At 37.4% G+C, this 17,429-nt stretch overlaps 1 pseudogene; it reads right to left on the bottom strand.

The window, feature by feature from the left end:
• Window positions 1–4,578: 4,578 nt before the first annotated feature.
• LOC137656619 (uncharacterized) overlaps window positions 4,579–17,429 on the bottom strand; it is a 16,333-nt pseudogene continuing 3,482 nt past the window's right edge.

Raw genomic sequence — 17,429 nt, 5'->3', positions numbered from 1 at the left:
ATATATATATATATATATGTATATGTATAAATATATAAATATAAATATATATATATATATATATATATATATATATAAATATATATATATATATATATACATGAAAATATATATATATATATATATATAAATATATATATATATATATATATATATATATATATATATATATATATGTATATATATTTACATGTATATATATATATATATATATATATATATATATATATATATATAAATATATATATAAATATATATATATTTACATGTAAATATATATACATATATATACAGTATATATATATATATATATATATATATATATATATATGTATATATATATATATATATATATATATATATATATATGTATATATATATATATATATATATATATATATATATATATATATATATATATATATATATATATACATATATATATATACATATATACATATATATATATATATATATATATATATATATATATATATATATATATATATATATATATACAATTTTTTCCTTGGGAAGAGCTTATAGTATCAACCACTTTCATTGGAACAGTCAGGCAGGAGGGTCTTCCATCCCCCCTCCCCCCACCCACCCACTGCCCAGTCCGACACTGAGGAAATAAGGAAGTCGTTCATGTTTTAGTGGTTGTGGAGCGTGGTTAAGTGAAGTTTCTTAATATATCTCTTTAAATATTGTACCATTGGCTAAATCTAATTTGATAACTGTTAATGTTCTGGAAAATATTTTTGACCAAATTCATTGTTAGTAGATTCGTAGTAGCAGTATCCTTAGCAGTGGGATAAAGCGGCGATTGTTGATGGAAGGATGATTAGTAACGAAACTTGAGTATTAACTTTACATAATAGGTATTCAGTGATGATTACAGTAAATACGTATGTCGGTATAGCAATTTGGATATAATTAGATTTTAGTTAACTGTGTGTAAAATGAGTTGTATTACGGTAAATGAGTCCACAATTACATTCTAGCAAAACCTTTGAGAAATTTGCTTTATTGATAAATCACGTAAAAGAAAAGTTTCTTAATCTCAGAACGATATCATTTTTCGAAATTTAGTCATGAAATAGGATTTAATAATTTTCCAATAATGTATTCTCTAGTTTTCCGGAAAATAACATAAATACAAAATTATATCTTATGATAACACCCTGCCTGTACGTTACCAATGATTATATAATGACGAGTAACTCTATCTCCGGAAAATTACATAGATTGGAGATTCAGCTGATTTCTTATAACTTTTATGCATAATGTTTTTATAAGTTTGATTCAAATAGCTAAATCCCCTTGATAAAGTGCTTATTCGTAGTCCTTTCGTTCATTACTTATTCAAATATCAATTAAATATCCTCGGTATTTTTAAAATGAATGGTGTTCTGCGCCACTGCTCGTCTTAAAGTTACACCTTTCATTTCAGTTCAGAGTTTCTCTTTATCCCTCCATAAAAGAAATCTCTCTTGAGCGGCAGCATGAAGCACCTTCAGTTGATCGTCCAGAGAAAATATTTATTAGCTGGATTCAGAATTAAGGCATTTTGCGCACTGGAGTTAGCACAGATACTTTTTATACGATTATGTATTACATTCCTTTATAATTATTCCAGATAACGGAAATATCATGGTTGATTTTAAAGCAAAAGGGCAAATTATCCTATAAGAATCATTAATAACAAATCCTTCAAAAACTTGAAAGATATAACTCACTAAATACAGCTATTTTTCGCCAAAATCGCTCATTATTGTGTTCAGCCTTTAAATCCAAAAATAAATAAATAAATAAATAAATAAAATAATTACGTTTTCCATAGCCTCCTCCGAATAACTATCTCCAATTTTGCCATAGGGCCATGGTGATTATCAAACAAAATAAAGTTTTTGCGATAGAGATTGAATAAGCAACCTAGCAAAGATTTTGGTGTTTAAGTTTAAAATTCTAGTTTAAAGGTCAATGCAAACCATTCTTAGCCACAATCACAAACGATGAGATGGCAAAGCTCGCCATAAAGGGAATGTAAGACAATAGATGAATAAGAGGTTATGGCTTACGATCTACAGACTAAGAAGGAATATCCCCTTGAATCTGAATAACTTGGCAAAAATTCTTCCTTATAGTATTCATATGTATTACAGAATATTTTGATACATGAATATGGAAAGGTCGATGGAAGTCTTTATTTGTCAATCTAACACTTTAACAATTCCGATGAGTTTTTGGAAGTATAATGCAATAATTTTTAATTGGCAACAGTGCAATACCAAGCAAAATCACGTTTTGATTTGCATGATTGTCCAAAGTAGATTTTGATGGTGGTCAATTACTACATCAACAACAGTAATCTCTCTCTCTCTCTCTCTCTCTCTCTCTCTCTCTCTCTCTCTCTCTCTCCTCGAATGTCCTCATTTATGGCGTTTTTTTTTTCTAAATATTTTACAACATCGAGCATAAATGAAACATGAAGAATAATGTCATAACCTGGAACAATATAATGTTGCTGGTAAGGAAAGAATTGTGTAGCCATGATGCTCAATTAATTTCCGCATTCATTTACAGAATCATGATTTATATATATATATATATATATATATATATATATATATATATATATATATATATATATATATATATATATATATATATGTGTGTGTGTGTGTGTGTGTCTGTGTGTGTGTGTGTGTGTGTGTGTTGGGGTGCTGCGTATCTGTATTTGGTAGTCGAGACGTCAAGGGATACTACAGCTTGAAATATGATAACTCGGATTTTAATATTTTTGTGTTCGCTGATGTTGAGCAAGGATCCACCAATTTCCTAAAAAGAGCAACCCTTGTTGTAGAACACCCGAGACGGGTTCACTCTCAGCTAAAGTTCTAAGTTATTGGCGTGTAGGTCTTGAAACTCACGTCTTTTATAATTAGATATATTGAAGACTACAACTTGTATATCGGACGAGGTTTTAGCTGCAAAAAAAAAAAAAAAAAAAAAAAAAAAAAACAGCTCGTCAATAAGAAAATACAGCAATGGTACAGGATTACATTAATTGCAATAGGGTTCATTATAATACATAAATACAAGTCAATAAAGAAAATACAGCAATGGTACAGGATTACATTAATTGCAATAGGGTTCATTACAATAAATTGACTTACATCTTTTCCCAACGCCAATTCTGTTTCAAGTTCAGTTCAAAGAACATTCACAGGTGGTACCGTTAATCTCCTGCGAGTGATTAGTTGTCGAGCCAAATGTGTGATTGGTCCTTCACACATGGAGAGACACTCCTAAATCACCGCATCAGTCAACACAGCAAGCTGAGCGCAGATATGCTCACACCACAACGGACAGCCATGCACTGCCAAGGTCCGGGGCCGTGACGTCACTCTGTCTAGCACGAGATGCCCCTCTGAGCCGACCAATCATGGAGCTAGACCATTGCTATACCCATATAAGGTTATGTTTTCGGCGCTAAGAGTTGGTCCTGAAGAACGTGATAAGGGAAACTAAATTAATTCTCATGCTTAACAAAGAACACAAACAAAATTTCTTGGAAATACGCTGTGGCGTATCTTACACTTGTTACTGTTTATTTCTTTAGTCATGATAACCCTAGGGACCTCTGACGAACAATTTCTCCTGAGTATCGTTTGACTTTTGAATATAATTATACAAAGGGTCGCCCTAACCCTGAGGGAATTAAGTTATTTTTCCTCCAAGCCCTAACCGAACTAAAGAGCTATGGCCAAACCAAGCCAAGCCAGGCACTTTTATTTGAAAGTGAGCAAGTAACATTGAAGACGTCTGACTAACGTTTTTCATCAAGGTGAAATCAAATCGTTTGATTATAATGCATCAGGATTCCGATTGGTCAATTCGTATTGCAGATGAAGCAGACCGGAGAGAGAAGCCTTTTTTTTTTCATGGCATGCACTAACGTCAAGGATAAACACATCATCAATTTAAAACTACCCAAATTCTAATAACCAATAGTAATACAAAAAAAAAAAAAAAAAAAAAAAAAAAAAAAACTACAGTGTTTTCCGTGTAGATAAACAAACATCTTAGACAAAAGCTTTACTTACCTTGCGTGAATTATTTTTTTCTCTCTTATTACTTATTTGCGACGAAAATGTTGTGACATTTCTTTTTCTAACACGACCAAAAAATAAGATACAATAAGAGCAGTCAGCAGGATTTTATTATTATTATTATTATTATTATTATTATTATTATTATTATTATTATTATTATTATTATATAAAGCGATGATTGAAATATTACTGAATATAAAGATAGTGGGAATATATTAAATCATATTGGACTAAGCGTGCCCGGACAGTAGTTATAAATAAATCCATTCTATAATTCTCAAAATTATCACCACAGTTCACTTATTTCTAGTTTTTATCCTAAACATCAAGGTTAATCATAATTCAAGAACAATTTTGTTTCCATGCTTTTATATATATATTAGTGAATACATCATCGAGATAAGTAATCGGAGTAATATTTAGAAAATGCACAGACTTCCAGTATTCCATGTGATCTTTAACCAAAGAGCCAGAAGTAGGTAATTGTTGACCCAGTTGGAACCGTGAGTGTCGTGGTGAAACACTTTGACATAAGGAAAAAGAGGATACATTTCCGGAAGGTGACTGCCACTTGTCTCTTCGAGAGTTCGACCTTGCTTTCCTTATTCTTGACCAGTTTATACACTGTAAGATCCTCGCAGAAGTTGATCATTTCCTCCTCAATCTCCTCCTCTGGGTTGTCCAGAGAAACAGCCAACACGTTCATGTCATCAGCGGATATAGGCAGAGTGACTCGCTGATGATCTTGGATGAAAGCAACATGCTCCTCGATTTAAGTCACCAGGAGGCGGCCGAAGCAGCCTTCATGGGATTCTACGCGAGACGCGGCAAATCCCTTTATTAAAGAGAATTATTGTCTGTTTTAATTATCTACATCATTTCCATTGCCATTCAGTTGACTATACACTAATAATCTTAAAATTATTCATCGTATTATTATCATTAGTGTCACCAGCAAACATAGTTGGAAAAGCAGGAGCTACAAGCTAAAGGCTCATAGAAAACAGTCTGACGCAGAGGGAAGATATAAATTTAAGAAATAGTTTGTATTTAAAACAACGAAAATAAATTCATATGATAATTGAAACTCTGTTACAAGATTAACATTTTGTAGAGATTTGTATGGCGACATGGTGTTGGGTAAATACTCGCTAGGAAGAATGAATACTCACTGTATTGTAATCCTCGAGAGTACTAACGTCCGCAAAATTATCACCGTCTTTCATGTGGGAATGAATGAGCTTCCATTCTAAGTGTACATTGATGGCCATACAGGCGTTAGAACTGTCTTTCACTTCATAACACATTGTATAGTCCTAAAAAGGCCGTTGATATTTTTTAGTATCCATTTCACGTGAATAATCAATTAGAAATTATAAAAGCAGATAAATTTTGGTTAGCTCATCTCCTAAATACACTTATTGTTATTGTCATCTTCATTATCATAAATAGAAGCAACTTATTAATTCTGAATATATAGTCAGTAAGTTACAATATCAAGGGTCATAAAAGGGAAAGAACTTACTTGCGTAGAGCTCAGTTAGGAAAAAGTCTTGATATATATTCCCACATGTAGGAATATAGAAAAAATATATGCGGATCAGAAAACCTTGAATCGCGAGGGATCCTGAGAACACCATCATTCATTTTGAGATGAATGATGAAGAAAAAAATTTTCCTGAGGGTTTTTGATAAAGGGTGAGATCGATTTCCATTACTTAAACTCCCTTACCACGGAAAGTGATGGGTTGTGGAGAGCTATGTAACCCATAAAAATTTCCAAAAACATATTACAAGTATTATGAGTTTAATTTGTGGTTCACCACTTATGTCAAAAGAATTGCGATAAACACACATACACGTACATTTATATATATATATATATATATATATATATATATATATATATATATATATATATATATATAAATATATATATATATATATATATATATATATGTGTGTGTGTGTGTACATATATATGTGTATATATATATATATATATATATATATATATATATATATATATATATATATATATACATATAAATATATATATATATATATATATATATATATATATATATATATATATATATATATACGTATATATATACATATAAATATATATATATATATATATATATATATATATATATAAATATATATATATATATATATATATATATATATATATATATATATATATATATATATATATATATATATATATATGTGTATATACATATAAATATATATATATATATATATATATATATATATATATATATATATATATATATATATATATATATATATATATATATATATATATATGTAAGTAGCAATAAAATAGTCAATGCTGCTATCATCATCTTTCTTTGGTAGCTTTCGACATAACTTATGTCATCCTCAGCCTATCTGCAGTTATCATTATGTAAAATTAATAAAATTAATAAAAAAAAATCCTCCTAAGTACAAAGTATTGAGAAAGTCTTACAAGATTTTCGGTGATCAATCCATTCCGAAGAAATTTTTTATTTCTTTAATTCTACCTTGTTTTGAGTATTGTTCTCCTGTCTGGTGTTCAGCTGCTGATTCTCATCTTAATTTGTTGGACAGAAACTTACGGTCCATTAAATTTCTTATTCCTGGTCTATATATTAATCTTTGGCACCGTCGTTCAATTAGTTCATTATGCATGTTGCATATGATTTTTCATAACTCTAACCAATCTTTACATTCAGATCTCCCTGGACAATTCTATCCTGTTCGTAATACTAGACAGGCAGTTAATTCTAATAGCCAGGCCTTCTCCATCATGAGACTCATACGACACATTATTTTAGAAATTTTATTCCAGCCGTTACCAAGTTGAGGAATGATCTTCCTAATCGGGTAGTTGAATCAGTAGAACTTCAAAAGTTCAAAGTTGAAGCAAATGTTTTTATGTTGATCAGGCGGACACGAGTCTTTTTATAGTTTATATATGACATATCTGTTTTTTACGTTGTTAATAGTTTATATAGGACATATCAGTTTTGACGCTGTTACTGCTTTTAGAATGATAGAATGTTAATTTATTCTCATCATTTATTTATTTCCTTATTTCCTTTCCTCACTTGGCTATTTTTCCCTGTTGGCGCCCTTGGGCTTATAGCATCTTGCTTTTCTAACTAGGGTTGTAGCTTGGCTATTAATAATAATAATAATAATGATAATAGGAAGATATTTTTCCAAAAATTGAACAACTACCTCTAAAATCAAAATAATCAAGGGACATAAAACCTTATAAGAGACTCATTACACATATAACTATATAAAAGACTCAATAACTAATATACCTAGTTTCCCCCTAGGAGATGATGACCACCCATTCAGAACAGCAACCCACAGACCAAACAGATGAATGGGACACTGCCAACTAAACAGGTAAGCCTCATTCAAACTAGATTTTGTCTTGAAAATGGATAAAGACTCCAAGATTGTCAGTTGGCTGACGCTACTATGTCTCTCTGGAATTCTGAAATTTCCCTTAAAATGGCATGACCAGATTCAAATGTGTGATCATAAATAGCTGGAATTGGTTTCTTATTTAAAGGTGTATTATTTCGTACCGATCTCCCCATGTGCTCAGAAATCCTACACTGAAGCTGTCTAGATGTGCTTCCAGTGTAGCACTCATTACAGAGTACACATTGAAAAGGGAGTAGGTACTACCCTTATATTGTAAAAAGTGAGCCAACTGAGAGCTTGTTAGTAAAAAATAGTTTTAAATCTATGTGGGGATAACACTTCCCCATAACACTCATAACCTCTGTTCTTAGTCTCTCCGAAACAACCATAGTACGGAAAAGAGACATATAACTTTTTCTTACTGACCGTTTGAATTGCTGAATTTTGACTATAAATTTTACCTAAAAACTTCCTGAATTGATTGTAATAGAGGTTCAGATGGACCCAATTGTTAATATAAAATTATTTCAGAAAATTTTCTTCCTCATGAAACCCCAGATAAGTTGACCATACATAATAACATCTATATAACAGTGTTTTTATCGATTCAATTTTGTAAAATTTTGGTTCCGAACTTAACAAATAAGTGCTTAGTCCTACAAAAGTGTGTGTGGGTTTTTTTTTCTTTCTTTTCGAAATATTGAAGTTTCAAATGTATTGTGTTTCCGAGAGACAATGACATCGAAAAAAGGCAAGGTATCATCCTGTTCATTTTCTTTCGTAAATTTTATATTACGATGCTTTTTATTTAAATAAACTAAAAACTGGCTTATATGATCTAAATTTTTGAAAAGTAAAAACGTATCATCTACACATCGACGGTACAAAAAAAAAGCAAAAAAAAAAAAAAAAAAAAAAAGCCTTAAATTCCACCGGACAATCACTCAGCCATTTCCCTTAACAATAACATTGAAATATATTTGACAAGGTTGATCCACACGGCGATCCTATTGCTACTCCATCTACCTGCTCATATAACTTGTCATCAAACGTGAATATGGATATAGTGGTAGCTAGTTCTAATAGTATTTGAAAAAAAAAATTATTGAAACATTGGAAAATGTCTTTTGGGTTAGGGAAAAGTTGTTCAGGAATTATCTCCAATGTTTCTCTTAAAGGAATGTTTGTGAACAAACTTTCTATGTCTAAGCTACACATAATCAGGATGCCATAAGCCCAAGGGCTCCAACAGGGAAAATAGATCGGCGAGGAAGGGAAATAAGAAAAACTAAAATAAATTTAGGAACAATAATATTAAAATAAATATTTCTTATATAATCTATAAAAACTTCAAAATAATAAGAGGATGGAGAATAAGATTGCATAGTGTGACAAAGTGTACCCTCAAGCTAGAAAACTCTGACACAAGGCAATAGAAGACTATTGCGCTACCAAAGACTATAGAACAATGGTTGATTTTGAAGTGGCCTTCGCCTAAGAAAAGATGCTCACCAGAGCTAAAGAGTCTCTTCTACTATTACCTAGAGATGAGTGGTCACTGAACTATTAACGGGCAGTAAAAACTGGGGTGACAAAGAATGGTTTGGTACTCGCAGTATTCTCAGGTGTATGAGGACAGAGGAGAATATGTTAGGAATAGGCCAGACTAGTGTGTGTGTGTGTGTGTGAGTGTGTGTGTGTGTGAGTTTGTAGTCAATGGGAAAATGAACCCTTACCAGAGAGAAGGATCCAATGTAGCACTGTCTGGCAAGTCAAAAAATATCATAACTCTCTAACGGTAGTATCTCAAAGGGTGGCTGGTGCCCTGGGCAACCTATATATATATATATATATATATATATATATATATATATATATATATATATATATATATATATATATATATATATATATATATATATATATATATATATATATATATATATAAATATATATATATATATATATATATATATATATATATATATATATACATTAAAGTGAATATATATATACATATATATATATATATATATATATATATATATATATATATATATATATATTTATATATATATATATATATATATATATATATATATATATATATATTTATATATATTTACATATACATTACAGTGAATATATATATATATATATATATATATATATATATATATATATATATATATATATATATATATACATATACAGTATATGTATACATATATATACATACATATATATATATATATATATATATATATATATATATATATATATATATATATATATATATTATATATATATATATATATATATATATATATATATATATATATATACATTTATATATATATATATATATATATATATATATATATATATATATATATATATAACGGATTTTGAGCGAAGCGAAAAATCTATTTTTGGGTGAGATGGCCATGTCGTCCTGATGGCAGTTCCTATAGGGTAGCTTCCTTGGGTATATTACAACTACGGCGATATTCCCAGAGAATTTACCTTAAGGTACCCAGAATTCTAACTCCTGGAGCGAATATCCCTAATAAAAGAACCAGGGATATCGCGAAATATCAAAGGACGTATTCTTGACACGCTACATGGCAATCTGCACCCCGAACAGAGATAACACTTCGAAGGGGTCAATTGGCAAGAAAACGAAAACGAGAAAGAAAAGGAGAGCCGCTCGCAAGGTATCTCTCCTCTCCCGTTTCGTAAGCGTGCATTGCGCCGCTCACGGCGCTATCTGTATTCCTTGTACCGATACACGAGGTGCTACAGATACTGTATGTAGGGAGTGGACCTACAGCCCTTTCATAGAAAGGGAAGGGCAGGTCCATCAGGACGACATGGCCATCTCAACCAAAAATAGATTTTTCGCTTCGCTCAAAATCCGTGTTTTGGGCTCAAGCCATGTCGTCCTGATGGAAGTATACCAGAGCATTACTCTATCTGTGGATTCTCAAAACATGCCTTACTCCACGGAGGTATTTCCCCGGTCCACTAGACCTAGAGACCTAAGATGTTACCGTCATACATCTTTTCAACTAACCATAAACCATGTTAGTGCTTCCTGCCCCCTACAGGGAAGAGTCCTACTAGACTCTGGAAAAGTCTCGAAGAGTACATATACCTATGTATGAATAACAGACAAGCCAATATAGTGGTCTCACCCTATATCATGTAAAGCATAGTTTGTAAAGAACCACTGCGTCAATATGAAATATCGACACGTTCTTCATTCAATACTGTATTGGACAAAGGTTTATATCCGAGTAGGAGGAAACTTGCATATCCGCCACCGTCCCCTTAGGGCATGGAGTCCTCCCGCTAAGGGAAAGCATAAACCAATGCAAAAAACGCTTGCATAAAGGAACAATCTATTAGAATTATACCAGATAAATATACATAGTACGTAATGCTCAATTATTATCAATAAATTGACACAGGTGAAGGAGACGCAAGGTTCACAAGAACTAGTTTATTGACAAACAATAAATAAAACAGGTTAACAACAATTATATATATATATATATATATATATATATATATATATATATATATATATATATATATATATATATATATATATATATATATATATATATATATATATCTATAAGAGGAGGATAACCAAAAAATAAGCATAAGCATGATAGTAAACAGAAACTTGTTTATCTGAAAGAAAAACATTAGCGCCACTTTTGACATACCGAGGTATCAAAATTGTAAAAGTCTGTATTACTAATCAGTTACATTAGCGTTGGAAACGCTCGGCACACATGTCTGCACTTATGCTTGGTTCACCTTTGAAAGTGGAACAGTCAACGTGGGCAACCCCGTGCCCTCACACTTAGTTTGTAGAACAGTTTGTAACTACACACTCACCCCGGAAATAATCGTCCCAATTAAATCCACTGTTCCTCGCAGAGTTAAACAGCAGGTTAACGACACAACCCACTGCTACCACAGACCTCTTTAGTTGCTCCACTTGCTTCGCATAGTGACGAAAGAACACTCTGGAAGACTTCCAGCCAGTGTATGAACGAAGATGTTCAAAATTCATACAATTAAAGAAATTTAAGGATGAGGCAACTTTCCTCAGATCGTGACCTGCGGGTGTACTGTCAGGATCCGCTCTGCGAATAAAATATGTGATTTTCGCCCTGAGTTGTTTCAGTGATAAATTTGAGCCTGATGTTTCTCCCCTGAATAGTTGACCACCCCTGAAGTCTGAAGTTCTACGAAGATAGACCTTTAGGCATTCTACTGGACATAGAGATGCATCTTCTTTCAGAGGGCAGATTCTCCAGGGACCCCACCTGTTGGTGGGTAACTCGTTCTTGGCGAGAAACGTAGGATCCGGAAACAGGTTCAGCTCTCCCCCACCCAAGAACTGAACGCGACCTTTCTCTCTCGAGAGGGCTACAATCTCACTAACCCTGGCCCCGGATGCGAGTGCAAATAGGAAAATAACTTTTTGGGTCGAATCCTTTACGGACACTCCTCATTGTTCAACAGTGAAGCGAAATGAAGAACTTTATCTAAAGACCATGAAATGGTCTTTGGAGGTGCTGAAGGTCTGAGCCTAGCACAGGCTTTCGGAATGTTATTAAAAATCTTGTTAGCTAGGTCGACCTGGAAGGCATATAAAATGGGTCTGGTCAAAGCAGATTTACACGTTGAAATCGTGTTAGCTGCTAATCCTTGACCATGGAGGTGGATGAAGAAAGATAAGCAGAAGTCCGTCGAGATCTCTTGCGGATTCTTCGCCTTGACAAAGGCCACCCATTTTCTCCAAGATGACTCATATTGCCTTCTAGTAGATTTGCACTTATATTCTTCTAGGAAGTCTATGCTGTCTCTCGAAATCCCGAAACGCTTTCTCACCGCTAGGGAGAGAAAATCATGAGCTGCAGGGTCCGGGTTTTCTGTAATGAAGCGTAGACAGTCGACTTCTGGACTCGCTGGGTCAGAACTGGATCTGGTAACGGTAGAAACTTCAGCCGTAGTTCCAATGCCAGAGGGAACCACACGCTGTTCGGCCACTTGTGAGCCAGTATTGCCGCTACTCCCTTGAAGGATCTCAGTTTGTTGAGGACCCTCAACAGAAGGTTGTGAGGAGGGAACAGGTAAATCCTGGACCATCGCGTCCACTGCCTTCGCCAAGGGGTCCTCGTATGGGGACACGTAAAGGGGTAACTTCTTGTTGTCTTTTGTCGCAAAGAGGTCTATCTGCAGTTCTGAGACTTGACTCAAGATGAAGGAGAATGATCCTGCGTCTAGGGACCATTCCGACTCTATCGGTGTGAGCCTGGATAGAGCGTCCGCTGTCACATTGCAGACTCCTTGAAGGTGAACTGCCGACAGGTACCACTTCTTCTTTTCCGCCAGTCGAAAGATGGCCAACATCACCTGGAAGAGAGGTGGTGACCTCGATCCTTGTCGATTCAAGCATCTCACAATCACCTCGCTGTCCAGCACCAACTTTATGTGGGTCGAGCGACGCGGGGAGACTTTCTTCAAGGTAAGGAGTACTGCCATAGCCTCCAGAAAGTTTATGTGAAATGTCTTGAATAGATTGGACCAAGTCCCTTGGGCCTTCTTCCGATGAGAATAACCTCCCCACCCCTCCTTCGAGGCGTCTGTGTGAATAGTCAACGAGGGGGGAGGTGGCTGAAGAAGTACCGACTTCTTTAGTTGCCTGGCTTGGGACCAAGGCCTGAGAAGATTACGTAGACGAAGCGGAACTGGTCTTCTCAGATCTCTTCGCGCGTTTGATGCATAATTTCTCCAAACTCCGGTTGCCTCCTTTAGCTGTGCTCTTAGCACCGGGTCTGTTACTGAAGCAAACTGAAGAGAACCCAGCACTCTCTCCTGTTCCCGTCTTGATATCCTTTCGGAATCCAGAAGACTCTTGACAGAGCCAGCTATCTCCTTCCTCTTCTTCGCCGGGATGGAGAATCGGTGTGACACTAGGTCCCAGTGGATTCCCAACCACTGGAACTTTTGAGATGGAGAAAGTTGAGACTTTTTTCTGTTGATCTTGAAGCCTAGATACTCTAGGAACTGGATCATCTGCAGAGAAGCTTGCAAGCATTCCGTCTTGGATGCTGCCCACACCAGCGAGTCGTCCAGGTAGGCTACCACCTGGATTCCCTTTAGGCGTAATTGTTTGAGTGCTACGCTTGCAAGCTTCGTGAAGATCCTTGGGGCTATGTTTAGCCCGAATGGCATGGCTTTGAAGGCGTAGAGTCTTCGATGTAGCTTGAACCTTAGGTAGGGGGAGAGACGGCGATTGATTGGAACGTGCCAATAGGCGTCTGACAAATCTATGGAGATGGTAAATGCTCTCTTGGGCAGTAAGGTCCTCATGTGTTGCAGTGTTAGCATCTTGAACTTGCAGTTCACTATGAACTTGTTGAGTGGCGACAAGTCCAGAATGACTCTGAGTTTTTCTGTGTCCTTCTTGGGAACACAAAACAGCCTCCCTTGGAATTTGATGGACTTTACCCTTCGGATCACTTTTTTCTCCAACAGTTCTTGAATGTACTCTTCCAGAACGGGGGTGGAGTGTTGGAAAAATCGAGGGCACGGGGGTGGATTGCTGTACCAGCTCCAACCCAGTCCATTCTTGAGTAGGCTGTGGGCCCAGGGATCGAAGGTCCACCGATCCCGAAAATTTTGAAGTCTCCCTCCTACTGGTATCACCTCACTTTGACTGCTGTCCTGAGGTCTTGCCTCCCTGACCGCGACCACCCCTGAATCCCCTTGAGGGGCGCCTAGACGAGCCTCTGGCTGCTCCTCTAGGCTTTGCTCGAAAGGTAGTTGACTGCCCTTCGAACGTTGGGTTAAATGCCCGGGACTGCGTCGACACGGCTTGGGGTACCCACTGGAATGTGGTCGGGGTTTGTGCCACCATCTGGGGCACTGAAGGCATAGGCAATTGCTGTTGCTGTTGCTGTCTGAATGGCTTGGCGGGCCGAGAGGGTAGCCTAGTCTTCTTAGTCTTCCTCTTTGGTTGGTGACCCTCATCCGGGGAAGACTTTCTCTTGAGAGATAAGCCCCACTTCTGGAGAAGGTTTCTATTCTCCGTGGCGGCCTTATATACAACCTCCTTGACCGATTCGCTAGGGAAAAGGTCTTTGCCCCAAATGTTGGAGGAGATTAGTTTCCTTGGCTCGTGCCTCACCGCAGCCGAGGCGAACACGAACTCCCTACAAGCTCTCCTCGCCTTGACGAAGCTGTAAAGGTCCTTCGTCACTGTGGCCAGATGAATCTTAGCCACTACCATGAACAACTCATGAACCTTGGGGTCACTTGCCATTGTCTCAAGAGTGGTTTGAAGAGACATTGAGGCAGCCAGTCTTTTTTTCGTCTCGAGCTCCCTTCGCAAAAGAAAGTCAGACAGCTTGGGGAGGTTCTCACCGAACTGAGGGCCGGCAATGTCAGCCTCCAACTTCCCGACTGAGAAGGTAAGATGGACGTCCTTCCAGTTCTTGTGGTCCATGGGTAGGGCCAGAGAGAAAGGTTTACACTCCTCCAAGGAGGGGCATGGCTTGCCAGCCTCGACTGCTTATAGCACAGCCGCAAACCCTTTCTGCATAAAGGGGAAGGCTCTAGCAGGAGAGGACACAAAGGAAGGGTGCTTCTTACTCAAAGCAGGAACCTTTGAGTTTGTGAAGCCCCTCTCTTTCATCGAGCACGATAGCAAAGCTTGAGCCTTAGCATGGTCCATAACTATGACCTCTTTCGGCTCTGTCTCCTCCTTTGAAGCTGGTTCCTTCCTCAGACGGACATAACAGTCCGGATACGACCCCTTGCTGGGCCAGAATTCCACCTCCTCAAGGGGAACTGAGCCCAACCTCTCCGACATGACGATCTTTCCAGTCGTCATCGGCATGTGCTCAGCATACCTCCAAGGGTTAGCATCAGAGCACAAGGGAAGGTCTTTCACGCTGAGCCTCTTCTGGGCCCACGTGATGCTGCAGGTCTCCGCATCTCCAGCTCCATTGCAGCCACCTTCTCATTATTCTCCCTCTGCATCTGTTGGAGCATTCCAACGATGGAGGAAAGGGTCTTTCCCAGCTCTTCTGGGAGAGCGGACGATGTTGAGGGAATAGGTTCAGAGGCCTGAACCGGAGTAGCCGACACCTCGTCGGCCTCTTCCTCTTCAATGTCTGGAGCCTGATCTTCATCCTGGTCTTCTGCCAGAAGGTCCTCTTCCAGACGCTCGGACACCTCCTACATCCTGTCGTCCAACTGGATGTCCTGCAGGGCGACCGCGACTTCAGCATCCACAGGGATCTGAACTACTGGTATCTCCACTTGAGGCTGGGGAATCACTGCCTCAGCTGACACTCTGGGGAAAAGGTAAGCCCTCATCTTCTCACTTGGAAGATAGGGCCCAGAGGTGTTCTTCTGGAAACCCCTTACCCAGGCACGAAGCTTCTCCCTTGCTGCATCCCTTGACTACGCCGTCCTAGGGGAATCAAAAGCCTCAGCAATCAGGTTTATGCACACGGTACATACCTGCGGGTCCCAATACCGGAGATCACCTTTGGAGACAGCGCATGCTGCGTGCCTCCTACACAAATCATGTCCTCAGAAGTTCTTGCTGCGGACGTTGCAGAAGACGCTTCCACACTTCGGATGGTCCTCCTGTATAGAGAAGAAATATCCATGAGTATCAAGTGAACTACGTATCACTGGATATACATAGCTTCATAATTAAACAGAAAGGAAAGACACACACCTGTGTTTCCCGCAGAGTCAATTGCTGCAACCTTCCAGATAATAAAATCGTATGGTTAATCTATCTTAGAGCAACCAATGAAAAAATTTCCAGAGGAAACAGGTGTAGCTCACACCTAAAGGATGATTTTAAAATACCGGATAGTAGACAAGAAAGAACTCACTTTCTTTATCTGTAAGGCAACACCAAGGGGCTGTGCAAGATAACACAGGAGTGTTAGAAAACACAGTGTTGTAACAATACTATACTATAGTTTTCTCCCTACAGTATATACTATACTGAAGAATACTGGTTACAGTATAGAAGGTAATGTGCCGGCCGGCACTTGCCGGCCGGCACACATTTTAACTAGATCTAAAGTATACTACTTAATAGCTATAAGGCGGCAGAACGCTGGTTCAAATGCATGTGCCGGCCAGCAACTACACAAGGTAGCACCCGGCTGCCGGCCACCACATGTAGCGACCGGCAGACAATGGCGTGATAATAGCCGGCCGGCAAAGGTATACAACCGATGCCGGCCGGCAGCAAAAGAACCAGAGAACTCCGACTGCCCGGCTGCCGGCCACTTAGGCCGGCAGCCGGCTAGGGTATTGTGTGTGTAGATTGCCTTACCATATGTAAGACACGGGCTCTTGCCGCTGGGCAGCACGTAAAGCTAGGGTACAACACTAGAAGAAAACAGAATGGATGCCGGGATAAGAGACTGTACTACCTCATAGCCCGGCAACCCGAAAGAGTGCACATAAGGAAGGGGAGAATATAATTTCAGGCTTCCTGACCAATGCCATCTGGCTCTACAGACAAACAGGGATGAGGGACCAAGAGAGGTCCGGGGAGCACTCAAAGCAGAAGACCTTTGCCGGCCGGCACACTCTGCCGGCCGGCAAGGGACTAAGTCAACTCCACATCCTAAACAATGCTAGGTACAGATGTAGAATGACGGACAGTAATGTAATGGCTAGGCCATTACAGAGGAAAGAGGGGGAAAGGACGAAGAGGGTCCTACCTACCTTGCTTTAGTAATGAATCACCCGCAGCCAAGGAAACTCATCTTAGCCTAAGGGAGATCC

The sequence above is a fragment of the Palaemon carinicauda genome, chromosome 17 (genome assembly GCF_036898095.1).
Source record: "Palaemon carinicauda isolate YSFRI2023 chromosome 17, ASM3689809v2, whole genome shotgun sequence".
Lineage (NCBI taxonomy): Eukaryota > Metazoa > Arthropoda > Malacostraca > Decapoda > Palaemonidae > Palaemon > Palaemon carinicauda.
The sequence above is the reverse complement of the archived record's forward strand: the minus strand, read 5'-3'. Positions and strand labels throughout refer to the sequence as shown.